This window comes from Theropithecus gelada, chromosome 15 (assembly GCF_003255815.1).
Source record: "Theropithecus gelada isolate Dixy chromosome 15, Tgel_1.0, whole genome shotgun sequence".
Lineage (NCBI taxonomy): Eukaryota > Metazoa > Chordata > Mammalia > Primates > Cercopithecidae > Theropithecus > Theropithecus gelada.
Window position 1 is genome coordinate 33,838,722 of NC_037683.1, and position 13,645 is coordinate 33,852,366.

At 44.0% G+C, this 13,645-nt stretch overlaps 1 pseudogene across 1 annotated transcript; it reads left to right on the forward strand.

The window, feature by feature from the left end:
• The first annotated feature begins 5,434 nt into the window (after positions 1 to 5,434).
• On the forward strand, positions 5,435 to 6,992 carry LOC112608111 (annotated as a pseudogene). Its single transcript, XR_003115945.1, has one exon. The product of XR_003115945.1 is annotated as an importin subunit alpha-1 pseudogene (transcript).
• The last annotated feature ends 6,653 nt before the right edge of the window (positions 6,993 to 13,645 follow it).

Genomic DNA, 13,645 nt, shown 5'->3' on the forward strand with positions numbered 1-13,645 from the left:
ATCTTGAGCAATGGCACCAGAAAATCCCAGCGTAATGAAAGAAAACAGAGGCCTGTCTTTCTGGCTGCTGGTGCGATTTCAATAGAAAGCCCTTCTTAAGCAGGAAGAAGCGATTCTTCTGCTATGTCCCTAACAAAAGCTGACCTCTTCCTTGGCGGCATTGGGTAGGCCCAGAATCAAGCTGGGGTTATTTCCCCACCATCGCCATAGTCATAGCAACAGCTTTGATTAATGCGGTGGCCCATCAGAGGGATAATGTCAGCCCTAATCAGAAACGCCTCAAGTATCTCTCTTTGCATTTTGGTAAATGGCGTAATCACATTACGGCTGGATGTGTCTGGGATCTGATTGCTGTCGCACAAGTCTGCCTGATTTTCCAGGTTAAGGGGTGTCAGGGGGCCCGAGATGCGGCTAATTACCGTGCATTGTTAGGAGAGAGGACCGAGGCCACAGAGGCCGCCAGGAATGCTCCTGCCCTACCCTTCCTTCTAAGTCCATTGGAGCAACCCAGGCTGATGGTCTGTTTGCAAGGATGCCTGCCTGAAGGGGATGGCTGAGAGTCAGAGAGGGGTGCTGTTTGCTGTTAAGCATCAGGGAAGCAGAGGCATGGTTGAAAAGAAGAGACAGGCAGCTGAGCTGGGCTTGGCTGTTCCTCCCCCTTGTCCATCAAGCTCGTGATGGACAGTCAGCCTCCGGTCATGCCACTGGGCTGGAAAACTGGCAGGAGGGCCCCACTTGGGCCTGGAGATAGGAAACGGCAGGGGTGACATGTACTGCAAAGGCATGTAATGAGTGTGGACTTAACTTGTCATAATAGCATTTGGCTGTTGGCAGGTTCTGCTTTGTCTGTTGAAGCTTTCTACTTGAGGGTTGATTCTTACTGCACCCTGGGGAGCGAGACTTCTCCTTCTCTCCCCTTTTACTAGCAGGGAAACCAAGGAAAGGAGAGGTGACATGTCTCATCCCTGTATCGATGCTAGGTTCCACTTCCCAAGAGACCCTCCCCACAGGAAAAGCTTCCTCTCTTTGCCTTCCAGCCTCGCTGCTTTTGTCTCTGTGAATCCATAGGTGACAGTAACAATAAATACCACCTATACTGAAAGATTAAGAGGAGGACCTGAGGAAATAGGCATGGAGCCCCCAGAGTCTAATTTTAGATGCTCCTGGGAGGTTTTCAAAAAGGACTCAAGCTGTTAACTATTTATGACTTTCCGAATGCAGGACAGAAATAGAAGGGCAGCACTTAGCTTCTCCAAAGCTGGGGAGTAAATTCCTCTCAGAGACCTGAAACCACTTTGGGGCCATTACATTTACTGTCTCTTGGATGGCATTTAATATCTAGCATAACTAATATCTAGTTTTTACTTTTGGCCACGGCAATAGTTCTTATTTTTTCGGTGTTGAAAATCATGTTAAGAGTAGCCGAGGAAATTGAGTCACGGAGCGAGAACTGTCTCAGAGTCACATGGTTGGTCTGTGGCCAAGCCTCGGTGGAAGCAAATCTCTTGCTATTTGGGCCAAAGTTCACTGCCGAGGGTTGAACTGAATGTCCCAGGGCAGGTTTGGGTGTGGAAAATTCTTCAGGGGATACTCAATCCAACAAACGGACAAGATGCTATGGTATCATGAATCAACCAAGCTCCATCTGCCACCTTTCCTGGCTCCAGGCCAGCTTTCCACCTGGAAGAGTCAATATTCTCCCCCAAGAAGATGTTGCATTAGACATGTTAGAGGACACAGGCTCACGGCCCGCCCTGAAACCTCACACACTTGTGTTGTATTATGAGCAGGACAGAATGCATTTCCAGGCTGGGTTGTACCTCAGGTCGGGGGTAAATAAGTAGGGTTTCCCCAGCTGCTCTCTGAAGCTTTATGATGTCCTTCTCAGTAGCCAGCACCTTGATGATCCCTTCCTTTAAACTTGGCCAAACAGGGACTTGGAAATCAAGGATGTAGAACCTTAGCCCCACACAGCCAATAGCTTTAAGCTAAACAAACCCACAAGAGACTGGTATTTGCCTGAACAGAAAACCACAGAGGAATGAATTAACACCACAGTCAGAGTTTCCATCTGGGCCCTGCTGGCACCCTCACCACACAGAGGCTGCCTGTGCCGGCTGCCCCACTCCCTGCTGGCTCAGCCTAGTGCAAGTCCCTGGGCCAATCCTGACAGAAACGGGGTGTGCATGAACACTGTCTTCCTCAGCCAGGCTGTGGGACTCCCCAAGCAGGGACTCAGCGGTCCAGCCTCTGCTACTGCCTCCTTCTGCCCCTCTATTTCTGGTGACTACCACATCCAGCACGTGGCATGCCAGGGGCCAGCCCCCCATAACCAAGCAGCCTAATGGGCTGTATGGGTCTTCTTGATGCCCACTCCCACTGTACTCTCCAGTCTGGCAGTGCTGCCACTATATACTTGGCTGGTCTGGCATCAACCACATTTGGAATTTGGCTCCATCAGACACTGCTCCCTGTCTGGTACCAGGGACTGTAGTTGATTCTGTTTCTGTTGACAGCTATCTTCTCCAGTCCTAGCTCAACTCTTATCCTTGGTCCCACATACAGTGTTCTCATTACCACCTTGTACGGCACAGTCATGCATAGTTTAACCACAGGGACACGTTCTGAGAAATGTGTCATTACGTGATTTCATTGTTGTGCAAACTTCCTAGAGTGTATTTACACAAACCTAGATGATACAGCCTACTAGAAACCTAGGCTACGTGGTTTAGCCTATTGCCCCTAGGCTGCAAACCCGTATAGGATGTTACTGTACTGACCACTGTAGGTAATTGTAACACAATGGTAAGTATGTATGTACCTAACTTATCTAAGCATAGAAAAGGTATAGTAAAAATGTGGTATAAAAAATAAAAAATGGTACAGCTATATAGGGAACTTACCATAAATAAAGTTTGCAGGACTGGAATTTGCAACTCTGGGTGAGTCAGTGGTGAGTGAGTGTGAAAGCCTAGGACATTACTATACTTTTGTTGTTGTTGTTGTTGAGACAAAGTCTCACTCTGTTGCCCAGGCTGCAGTGTAGTGGCACAATCTCGACTCACTGCAACTTTCGCCTCCTTGGGTTCAAGTGATTCTTGTGCCTCAGCCTCCTGAGTAGCTAGGACTATAGGTGTGCACCACCACTCCTGGATAATTTTTATATTTTTAGTAGAGATGGGGTTTCATCATGTTGGCCAGGGTGGTCTTGAACTTCTAGCCCCCAAGTGATCTACCCACCTTGGCCTCCCAATGTGCTAGGATTGTAGGTGTGAGCCAGGGCGCCCGGCTACTGTACATTTTTATATGACAGGCAGCACAGTAGATTTGTTTACAGCAACGTCACCACAAACATTTGTGTAATGACATTACAACAGCTATGCCATCACTAGACAGGATTTTTTCAGCTCCATGATCATCTTATGGGACCATTGTTGTATACATAGATCCTGATTGACTGAAATGTCGTTATGTGATGCATAACTGTAGTTGCATTTTAACTCATCCGTCTTCCCTATCAGACTGTGAGCTCCATGAAAGCAAAACTCTCTTCTGGTTTTCTCCTCATTGTATTCCCAGCACCTAGCACAGCAGCTAGCGAAACAGCAATATTTAGTCTGTATTTGATCCGTGAAAATGAAAAGGTGATATCCCATTCCTGTAGAGGGGAGTGATCACTTCCTTGATTTTGCTGATGCACATCCGTCTCTGTTCAAATTGAAAGAGTAAGTTCATTGCAAACCATCTCTGGCAGAATTGTCACTTCTGAACAAGTGTCTGTACAAAGACCTTTGCTCATTACAAAACAGGGGTCGTAACAGAAATTGGTCCCTTTGGTTGATTTTGCAATTATATTTAATTGCTCACCATTCTGCCAATTAATCAAGACTTCAGTTGCGCGAAGTAAGGACATTTTTTTAAGAGGTGGATTAAAGGGGAAATTGCATTTAATGGGAGAAGATGAGGCCGTGGCTCTGAAATATCTTCAAGTGAGTCACAAAGTATCTCTAAACCTTAGTTTCCTCATCTGGAAATTGACATAGTTGAACTCAGTAATCACTAAATTTCTTTCCAGGTTTATGGTCCTATTAACTTATAATTTTGTTTCACTAATGCAAGTCTCCAAGCCTGCTCTTTCTGTCTTGTGTTTTGGCCATATCAGAACCTCAGGGTTAAGCCTTCGCATGACTTTTCATATGTTGCCACCAGGTGGCAGGAGTGTGCCACAGACTTTTGGTTCCATGCATAAAGAGCGTGAGCGTGGGAGGTGGACTTAGGATGGTAGCTTTCTGAGCTAGAAGGGCAGAGTCTTTGAGTTTTTGAAATAGCAAACCCTCTTGTTTGTGAAAACACATTTGCTTTTGTGCAAAACAACAATTTGAGGGTTAGCAATGACCATATCTAGAAATGACCGGGGACCCAGAATTTTATGGTCCAGAATTTTATGGTCCAGAATTTTAAGGACATGGCACCCAGCCCCTGGTGGTCTTCTCACTCCCACTTTATACCTGAGTAGGTCATGGCAGCCCATCACCCCAGCAGCCACTGTGGAATTCGTGTCCCATGAGGAACACCACGGGCTGAACCAGGGTTGATGTATTTACACTGTTTCTTTGCTCCTTCCTGTCTCCAGGGAAAGAGATCAGGGCTAAGCCCACGGAAATTTAGGATCCGTAAGTCCTTTGAAAAAAAACTTTAAACTATTTGCCTAATTATAATAAAGTTTTACCTAAACACAAGCTCAGCAAGGAAAATGGTCACCCCCTGTGATGGTTAGTTTCGTGTCAACTTGTCTGGGCCATGGTGTGCCCAGATGTTTGGTCAAGCATTATTCAGGGTGCTTTTGTGAGTGTGTTGTTGGATGAGATTAGCATTTAAATCCATAGGCTGAGTCAAGCAGATGTGGCCCTCCCTAATGTGGATGGGCCTCATCCAATCAGTTGAAGGTCTGAAGAGAACAAAAGGCTCTCCCTCCTCCAAATAAGAGAGACTTCTTCCTACCTAAGTACTGTCTTCAAACTGGACAATGGTTCTCTCTGGGTCCCAAGCCTGTCAGTCTTCAGCCTAGAAGCTCACCATTAGCTCTCTCGCACTGCTAGTTTGGTAACTCACTCTGCAGATCTGGAGGTTTCTCAGCCTCTGCAATCACATGGGCCAACTCCTTAAAATAAATCCCTTTATATATATATGTGTATGTATGTGTGTGTGTGTGTGTATAACATATATATGTATAGTGTATATAAAATACGTATATTATGTGCATATATGTATATGTAAAATATCCCATTTCTTCTGTTTCTCTGGAGAACTCTCACTAACATACTCCCTGGCTGGCCATTCATCCTTTGGCTATGCTTTCATTTCACACATGTGTACTGAGAACCCATCTAGTACTAGGCCCTGTACTAGGCATTAACATAGAAAGATGAACCCAGCTGCCTGACTTTACAGATTCAAGAACAAGGGAAAAGACAGTACAGAAATAAGGTGTTGCAGAATAGAAGTCAATCTGGAGCTGAGGAAAGCTAAGGATGACCAGATGCTGAAGAGGAGAAATGTAAGCTCATTTCCTGATGATGCTACTTCTCTGCTGCAGAAAAACCACAACAACCAGGGCACTGTAAATTGGTCTGTTGATGACATTGTCAAAGGCATAAATAGCAACAATGTGGAAAGTCAGCTCCAAGCGACTCAAGCTGCCAGGAAACTACTTTCTAGAGGAAAACAGGCCCCCCCCTGCCCAACCCCCGCTGCAAAGACAACTTAATCTGGGCTGGTTTGATTCCAAAATGTGTGTCTTTCTTGGGCAGAACTGAGAGTAGTCCCATTCAGTTTGAATCTGCCTGGGCGCTCACTAACATTGCTTCTGGGAATCAGAACAAGCCAAGGTTGTGATAGTTGGAGGTGCCATCCTAGCATTCATTTCTCTGTTGGCATCTCCCCATGCTCACATCAGTGGACAAGTTGTATCGGCTCCAGGAAACATTGCATGTGATAGCTCAGTTTTCCAAGACTTGGTTACTAAGTACGGTGCAGTTGACCTACCGTTGGCTCTTCTTGCAGTTCCTGATATGTCATCTTTAGCATGTGGTAACTTACGTAATCTTACCTGGACACTTTCAAATCTTTGCTGCAACAAGAATCCTGCACCTGTGTTAGATGCTGTTGAGGAAATTCTTCCTACCTGAGTTCGACTCCTGCATCTTGATGATCCAGAAGTATTAGCAGATACCTACTGGACTATTTCCTACCTGACTGATGGTCCAAATGAATGAATTGACATCGTCATGGAAACAGGAGTTGTGCCCTAACTTGTGAAGCTTCTAGGAGCTTCTGAATTGCCAATTGTGACTCCTGCACTAAGAGCCATAGGGAATATTGTCACTGGAACAGATGAGCACACTCAGGTTGTGATCGATGCGGGAGCACTTGCTGTCTTTCCCAGCCTGCTCACCAACCCCAAAACTAACACTCGGAAGGAAGCTACGTGGACAACGTCAAACATCACAGCTGGCCGTCAGGACCGTATACAGCAAGTTGTGAATCATGGATCAGTCCTATTCCTTGCCAGTGTTCTACGTCAGATCTTAGGACACAAAAGGAAGCTACATGAGCTGTGACCAACTATATCAGTGGTGAAACAGTTGAACAGATTGTGTACCTCATTCATTGTGGCATGCTGATGAAACTCTCAACTGCGAAACATACCAAGGTTATTCTGCTTATCCTGGATGCCATTTCAAATATCTTTTAGGCTGCTGAGAAACAAAGTGAAACTGAGAAACTTGGTATGATGATTGAAGAATGTGGAGGCTTAGACAAAATTGAAGCTCTACGAAACCATGAAAATGAGTGTGTATAAGGCTTTGTTAAGCTTTATTAAGGATTTCTCTGTAGAGGAAGAGGAAGATGAAAATGTGGTGCCAGAAACTACCTTTGAAGGCTATACCTTCCAAGTTGAGGATGGGACTCCTGGGAACTTTAACTTTTAGATCATGTAGCTGAGGCATAAATTTGTTGTGTACTACGTTTGGTATAAGTTTGTCTTACCGCTTCTCTACAAAGAACTCTTTTAAATATGGTTTGGTATTGTAGCACTTTTTACACTGAAACTATACTTGAACAGTTCCAACCTGTATATACTGTATAAAGCTTGTCCTCTGAATGGGTTTCTTATTTCTTTGTGAAATTTCATATCTTGCAGTGTGCTGTAAATAAAGATTAAAATCCATCCCTCCAAAAAAAGAAAAAAACAAAAAACAAAATAGAGAGGTGAACAAGTTAGCATGTTTCCTGCCCACAGAAAACTTCCGATCTACTGAGGGGGATAAAGGATCAAATGTTCACACAAGTGTAAAAATGTAGCTATAGCAAGTGCTGCTGAGAGACAGGAGAGGCCACTTGGAGGAGTAGGAAGGAGAGGCTTGATCTGCATGGTAGCCACTAGCCACAAGTGCTCATTTAAATTCAAATTACAAGGCCAAGCGTGGTGGCTCATACCTGTAATCCCAGCACTTTGGGAGGCTGAGGCGGGCAGATCACCTGAGGTCAGGGGTTCGAGACCAGCCTGGCCAACATGATGAAACCTCGTCTCTACTAAAAATACAAAAATTAGCCAGGCATAGTGGTAAGTGCCTGTAATCCCAGCTACTCAGGAGGCTGAGGTAGGAGAATTGCTTGAACCCAGGAGGTGGAGATTGTAGTGAGCTGAGATCAAGCCACTGCACTTCAGCCTGGGTGACAGAGCAAGACCTTGTTTCAGGGAAAAAAAAAAATTCAAATAACAGCCAGACTCCACATAATGATGTTTTCGTCAATTAAGGACCAGATATATGATAGTGGTTCCATAAAATTATGATACTGTATTTTTACTGTACCTTCTAGGTTGAGATATGTTTAGATGCACAAATGCTTACCATTTTATTACAGTTGCTGACAGTGTTCAGCGCAGTAACATGCTACTCAGATTTGTAGCCTGGTAGCGATAGGCTACGCTGCATAGTCTAAGTGTATAGTAGGCTATACTATCAAGGTTTAAGTACAGTCTAGGATGGTCTCACAATGACAAAATCACCTAATGATGCATTTCTCATAATGTGTCGCCATTGTTAAGTGACACATGACTGTAGTTAAAATTAAATACAAACAAAAAAATTAAAGCACTCTGGGAGGCTGAGGCAGGAGGATTATTTGAGCCCAAAAGATTGAGACCAGCCTGGTCTACATAGGGAGACCCCATCTCTACAAAAAATAAAAATAAAATTAGTCAAGCATGGTGGCACGTGCCTGTAGTCCCAGCTACTTGGGAGGCTGATTTGGGACGATCGCTTGAGCATTGGAGGTCGAGTCTGCAGTGGGGCCGGGATCATACCCCTGCACTCTAAGCCTGGGCAACAGAGTGAGATCCTGTCTCAAAAAAAGAAAAAGCTCCTTATTTGCACATGTGAAGGGCATGGTAGCCACATGCAGTCAGCAGCTACTGTATTGGACAGCACACATAACAGAACATTTCTATTGTCACCAAAAGTAATAGTACTGACCTAGAGCAGGGTTTCTGAAACTCAGCACTATTAACATGTTTGGCAAGATAATTCTTTGCTGTCAAGGGCTATCCTGTGTGCTGTTGGATGTTTATCAGCAGTAACTGCCTTCACCCAGTTATGACAAGCAAAATGCCTCCAGACATTGTAAAGTAGCCCTTGAGGGGGCAAACTTGCCCCCAGTTCGGAACCATCGGGCTGGAGGACATTCAGACAGAATCAATTTTAGTAATCAGAATGCAGAGTGGTAAGGGCTTTGAGGTGGTAAACCAAGGTGTTGTCAGAACATGGGAAGAAAGTTCTCATCTCAGACTGGAGGACGCAAGGGAAGGCTTCCCCAGGGAGTTGACTCCCAAGCTACATCTTGAAAGGCAAGACAATGGCAGCAACAAGGCTTGATACCACCTAGCACGTCACTAGTTCCACCACCAACCTCTTCCTGCCTTCATCATCTATTCCGGTCCCTGGATGGTTCCACTCTAAACTCAGAGGCTGCTGTGTGAACTCTACTTCCCTTCATTCTCCTCTTTTAGGTTACTAGTCTTGTAATGTTTAAAAATCTCAGCTGGGTGTGGTGGCTCACACCTATAATCCCAGCACTTTGGGAAACAGAGGGGAGGTTTGCTTGAGGCCAGAAGTTTAAGACCAGCCTGGGCAACACAGCAAGACCCCATCGCTACAAAATGTTTTAAAAGTAGCCAAGTGTGGTGGCGTGTGCCTGTAGTCCTAGCTACTTGGGAGGCTGAGGTGGGAGGGCCACATGAACCCAGGAATTCAAGGGTGCAGTGTGCCATGATTATACCACTGAACTCCAGCCTGGGTGACAGAGTGAGACCCTGTCCCCAAAAAAGCAAAGATCTCTTGTTCTTTCTTGACTTGGTTAGGGCTCTTATTGTGGCAATGAGAGCTAATTCAACAAAAGGGGTACCAACTGTAAAGACAGGGCACATGAAACTCAAGAAAGGAACCCAAGTTCATTCAGACTCCATGGAGATGTGAATGGGAATATCATTGCACAAAAAGGCTGCTCTATCTCTTGAGGGCTTCATGACCTCACTTAAGACATCTCTGATGCTCTCTGCACATGATCTCTAGTCTCACCTGTCTGCTGATCTGTTTTCTCCTCCTTCAGTTGCAGACAGTCCATAATGGCCACCCAGTTCCCTCTACAGAGGGGCAATGCTTCATAGTCCTTTTGACTTCACTGTCAGTGGGAACCGGCCTATGTGAATTTTAGCTCAACATCCTACAAAGGAATATAATAGGCCTAACTCATCATTTTTCGATAAAGGCTACACAAGTCAAGGGCTCCTAGTCTAAAAGACAGTTCCCACCCGGGACTGATGTCTACCTCTATTCCATGCCACTTGGTACAGAGTCTGTGTCTACTCAGCAGGGACCTGCAATGGGAGATAAGGGAAGGCCAGATGCCCTGTACACAGTTGGCTCAACTTCTACTACTCTGGGTTAGTTACTCATTTCTTTTTCCCTTCTTGTCATCAGTTGCTCTGGAGTTGTCCCAGATTCCTCCATTTTCTAATCTTTAATCAACTCCTTACTTTCTCCCATCACCTACTACAGTACCTAGCACATAGTAGATGCTCAATAAATATTTGATGTATTGAAGCCCACTAGTCAAAGACTGCCAGGAACACACCTATAGTCAAACACATGTAGGTTTATTGATCTTGCTGCAGTAAGGAAGAGCACATGGTTTTTCAATCAGAGGGCACTGGAGGGGCTTATTGAAGGATTTGGGTTTAGGCTAGGTGATTGTAAGGAAAAACTAGAGAAACAAGAGCCAGTTTTGTATTAGATGTTATTAGAATGTGAGGACAATTCAGCAACTTGGTATCTGAGAAATTCTTGCTGAGGAAGCAGGAAGAACAAAATAGGACTGGGATGTCATTGGTAAAAAAGTAATAATAGTAATCTCCCAGAGGTAACTTTTTTAGCTCTAATGTAGCCTTGACTCTGTTTACATAGAAACATTATTTATTACAGTCTGATTGACAACAGGGTTGATTTTGTTTTACATTTTCAGTTAAATTTTAAAAAAAACTCAATGACTATTTATGCAAATGAAGAAGCAATTGCAATGAGTTACAGGCAAGGGTGAGGTGCCACGTTTAAGCCAGCCAAAGCGACTCTTCATATTATCTGTCTTTCAAATGATTGCTTTTTACTGATGTTGAACAAAATTGGTCTTTAGTATAATGATGTAACACAGATTCATCTGAGGCTTACTCTACAATTTTGAAATAAATGGTGTATGTGTTCCATTGCTGATATTTTCACCCTTCTTTATGTTGATTGCTCATTCAAGGATACCTTGCAATTGGCCAATGTTCCTCTTCAAATGTGGTCCCATACATTCCAGGTATTGTCTGCTTGGAGCTAAAAACAATAGGTCTATTACTTCCTGAGTTTGCAACACCATGCTCATGGGACACACTTTTTTTTTTTCGTAGTCATATTACCCTATAGGTTCACATAAGGCCAGAAGTTTAAGACCAGTCTGGGCAACATAGCAAGACCCCTTCTCTATAAAAGGTTTTAAAATTAGCTAGGTGTGGTGGCGTGTGCCTGTATTCCTAGCTACAGGCTTGACTTGGTTAGAGCTCTTAATATTTTTAAGCAAGAGCACTCTGGTCTAGTATTTGATTTTTGGAATCTGAATAAAAAGTGAATTTGTCATTACTCACAACATGTTATTCATTCTTATGCAACATTCTGGAAGGCTGGAAAAGCACCTATTGTATTTGCTTTTCCTCTTTTTGTTGTATGCAATTTGGTTAACATCACTTCTCTGTAATTCATGCACAACATTGCCAAATGTTGAATTGGACACATGGAAAAAGATAATCTCTCCAGCTTCAGGAAGTCATCAAGCAACGCTTTTTGGTCATGGTTGTTGGACTGCTTTCAATTTATTAGCCCATTTTATTAGTCAGGGTTGTCTAGAGGGACAGAACTAATAGGATAGATGTATATATAAAGGGGAGTTTGTTAGGGAGTATTGACTCACATGATCACAAGGTGAAGTCCCACAATAGGCCATCTACAAGCTAGGGAGCAAGGAAGCCAGTCTGTGTCCCAAAACCTCAAAAGTAGGGAACCCGACAGTGCAGCCATCAGTCTGTGGTTGAAGGTCCCAGAGTCCAAAAACTGAAGAAGTTGGAGTCTGATGTTCAAGGACAGGAAGCATCCAGTATGGGAGAAAGATGTAGGCTGGGAGGCTCAGTCAGTCTAGTCTTTCCATGTTCTGCCTGCTTTTATTCTGGCTGTGCTGGCAGCTGACTAGATTGTGCCTACCCAGGTTGAGAGTGGGTCTGCCTTTCCCAGTCCACTGACACAAATATTAACCTCCTTGGGCAACACCTTCACTGACACGCCCAGGAACAACACTTTGCATCCTTCAGTCCAATCAAGTTGACACTCAATTGTTTACCATCACACCCTGCACATTTCACTCCTGTGTGAGTAGATGGGGAGCTTTTTGCCATGGTGCAACTTGAAGCACCAGGAGGAATGGAGAGGATTGGGGGAAGTGGGAGCAGGATGACCAGTGAAGGTTGCAAAGAATAGTACAAGACTGAGTCCATTTGTTCTTAAAGTAGGACAGGTGGCATTGGAAATGGACAAGAAGATGTTGCTAGAAATATGAAAGAAAAATTCAACAAGTCTCCATGAACAACAAATGAATATAGGCAGAAATGGGGAAAAGACGGGTTTAAAGTGTGAGTAATTTGGATGGTGTTGGTGAAAATAAAGACGTCTTGGGGAGAAGTCTTTTGGGGCATAGTTGGATGATGATGGGGAATTCTTGCTGAAATGTGTGAGGCAAAAGTACTAGCAAGATTTGAGTGGGGTTTTTTTTTGGGGGTCTAAATTCTGGGCAATTTTTTGTTTGTTTTTGTTTTAGGGCAGTGTTCCTTTTGTTTTTACAAGAGCCATTTGAGGAGGGTAGGACTAATTCATTTTTGCAAAAGTGAATTTGAGGCTCAGATGAGCTAACATTTTTGTCCAAGGGTATACCTTTAGGAAGAGTGCCACCCTGGGGATATAGAAGTAACTAGACATGTGCCCATTCTCTCTTGCAGAACAGTAAAGGTAAACGCTAACCCACTTAAGTTTGGAGAAGACAGAAGACTGCATTTAATTTAGTCTGGTAGGAGTGAGGAAAAGAATAGGAAGTCTTCTAAGAGGATACAGTATATCAGAATGGAAGGTCAAGTCAGAGAAAGAAGGATATTCAAGGCATAGAGAACAACATGCAACTATAGAATGCTTAGGAAACAGCAAAGAAATTCCTTTCTGCTAGAGAAAAGATGATGCGAGGATCAGATGGAGAGGTGGCAGGACAGGTAGTCAGAACCCAGCGGGGGGAAGTCCTTTTATGCCAGGCTGGAGTTTGGACTTGACATTGTTTGCAATGGAAAGCCAGTGAAGATTTTAAACTGTAAGATTAATCCAACAGGATTGAATTGGCATGGTAGAAAGATAATTCTGGCAGAAAGATGAAGACTTGATTAGAAGGGGAGAAGTAGGAGGCCCTTCAGAAATCCAAGGATGATAGTAGTCTGGCAGGCATATAGTACTTTTGTGAGGCAGAAGCAAGAGTAATGGGACAGAGAAGACCGGCTCAAGACATGGGAGGAAGAATGCAGAAGACTTGGAGACTGCTTTGATGCAGAGATTTTGGAGATGGGACACTGAGGAGGACTCTGGGATGGTGGCTGAAATCACTGGTTAGATAGGTCGATAACAGAGACAAGGAAACTAGGTGAATAGGTTAGTTGGGGAAAGAATGGGATGAAGATGCAAGTCTAGCTTCCATGTGCCAAATTAAAGTGTTTTGTGACAATTGAGGAGACCTGTTCAGTAAGCAACTGAATATTTGGGTTTACAAAAGACGAGAAGTTTGGGCTGAAGATAAAATGCCGTTAGGGACATTGTGGTTTGGATTGTATAGTTGGTTCTCTTTATTCAAGGTAGTCATATTCTACAAAGTCACCAAAAACATTGAATTAGTGAACATTGAGCCATTGCTCCTAGGGGAAATATGGGGTTAGTTTCCTGTGAGCCTTTGGTTGTAATATTTT